Genomic DNA, 2,500 nt, shown 5'->3' on the forward strand with positions numbered 1-2,500 from the left:
ACTGAATACGGCTGAAAACAGTACATTCTTACGGAGAATTTCCGATTAAAATCACGGTTTTTTTTCTACCAACCCGTAAAAAAATAATAATAAAGTATAGTAAAATAACGGTCGCCTGTCTTTTACTGAAATACGACTGAGAACAGTATAGTTTTACGGAGAATTTCCGATTAAAATCACGGTTTTTTTACCAACCCGTAAAAGTTAACAAGAAAGTAGAGTAAAAAAAACGGTCGCCTGTATTTTACTGAAATACGGCTGAAACAGTACATTTTTACAGAGAATTTCAAATTAAAATCACGGGTATATTTTTTACCAACCCCTTGAAGGTAATAAGAAAGTAGAGTAAAATTACGGTCGCTTGTATTTTACTGAAATACGGCTGAGAACAATGTATTTTTACGAAGAATTTCCGATTAAAATCACGGTTTTTTTTACCAACCCGTAAAAGATAATAAGAAAGTATAATAAAATTAAGGGTCACCAGTAGTTTAATGAAATACGGCTGAGAACAGTATATTTTAACGGAAAATTCCGATTAAAATCCCGTTTTCTTACTAATTAATCTCACTTACTTGAACATACTATAAAGCGGCTGGATTCTAAACAGCTTCACGGGGCCTCAAAAGTTAAATTATTCAAGAGATTTTACAAGGAAGTTTGCGAATTGGGTTCACAAAGTAGCCTGCAATCCCTTCCGCGAATAACTATCACTTCTATCCCCTATGTGTCAAGGACGATTGCCCTGCGCATCTTGGATTCTAACTGCGCACAGGGCACTTCCTACTTTCATTACCAGAGAGAGAGAGAGAGAGAGAGAGAGAGAATATCATATGTACAAAAAATAAGTTAACATGTATTCCGTAAAGAGAGAGAGAAAGGGAAAAAAGTGAGCGGAGAGAGAGAGAGAGAGAGAGAGAGAGAGAGAAGAGAGAGAGAGAGAGGAGAGAGAGAGAGAGAGAAAATTAAATATACATAAAATAAGTTGAATTGTATTTCGTTGTGAGAGAGAAAGAGAATATCATATTTACAAAAAAAATAAGTTGAAATGTATTCCATAGAGAGAGAGAGAGAGAGAGAGAGAGAGAGAGAGAGAGAGAGAGGAGAGAGAGAGAGAGAGAGAGAGAGAGAGAGAGAGAATTAAATATACATAAAAAAAGTTGAATTGTATTTCACTGTGAGAGAGAGAATATCATATTTACAAAATAAAAATAAGTCAACATGTATTCCGGAAAGAGAGAGAGAGAGAGAGAGAGAGAGGAGAGAGAGAGAGAGAGAGAGAGAGAGAGAGAGAGAGAGAGAGAGAGTAAAATGACTCACATTTATATAATTTAAAAGCAACAAATTCTCAGAAAGTTTCTGAAGACTTGGGATTTTCCCCCGAACCCAGTTATACCAGATTCCCTAAAGAGCAGTTAATTTCATCATTGCGACAGCCAGTTCGTTTAATAATGATCAATGATAATAACAATAATCAATAATAATAATAATAATAATAATAATAAATAATAATTAATAAAAAAAATAATGAATAATAATAATTAATAATGACAACAACAACAAAAACAACAAAAACAAAAATAATAATAACAATAATAATAATAATAATAATTAATAATAATAATAAAAATAATTAATAATAATAATTAATAACAACAACAATAATAATAATAATAATAATAATTAATAATGATAACAAGAACAACAACAACAACAACAATAATAATAATAATAATAAAAATAATAATAATAACTTAGAAATTCGTTCTCTTAATTTGCATTATTGTATGGAAAAACATCTTCAAATCTTACTTCAATATATAGACATTAAGTTTCCATTATATGAAATAATACGTAGTTGTAGATAAATGCAATGTTTTAATAACTATATCGAATTATTATTATTATTATTATTATTATTATCATTATTATTATTATTATTATTATTAAGCTACATCCTTAGTTGGAAAAGAAGGATGCTATAAGCCCAGCAGCCCCAACAGAGATAATAACCCAGTGAAGAAAGGAAACAGGGGAAAAATATATTTTCAGAAGGAGTAACATTATTAAAATAAATAATTCTCTTATATAAACTATAAAAACTTTAACAAAACAAGAGGACGAGAAATTAGATAGAATATTGTGCCCGAGTGTACCCTCAAGAAAGAGAACACTAATCCAAGACAGTGGAAGACCATGGTACAGTGGCTATGGCACTACCCAACACTGGAGAACAATGGTTTCATTTTGGAGTGTCCTCCTAGAAGAGCTGCTTACCATAGCTAAAGAGTGTCTTCTACCCTTACCAAGAGGAAAGTAGCCACTGAACAATTTACAGTGCAGTAGTTAACCTGTTGAGCGAAAAAGAATTGTTTGGTAATCTCAGTGTTATCAGGTGTATGAGGACAGAGGAGATTAAGTAAAGAATATGCCAGGGACTATTTGGTGTATTGTGTAAGCAAAGGGAAAGTGAACCGTAACCAAAGAAAAGGATCAAATG

The sequence above is a fragment of the Palaemon carinicauda genome, chromosome 9 (assembly GCF_036898095.1).
Source record: "Palaemon carinicauda isolate YSFRI2023 chromosome 9, ASM3689809v2, whole genome shotgun sequence".
NCBI lineage: Eukaryota > Metazoa > Arthropoda > Malacostraca > Decapoda > Palaemonidae > Palaemon > Palaemon carinicauda.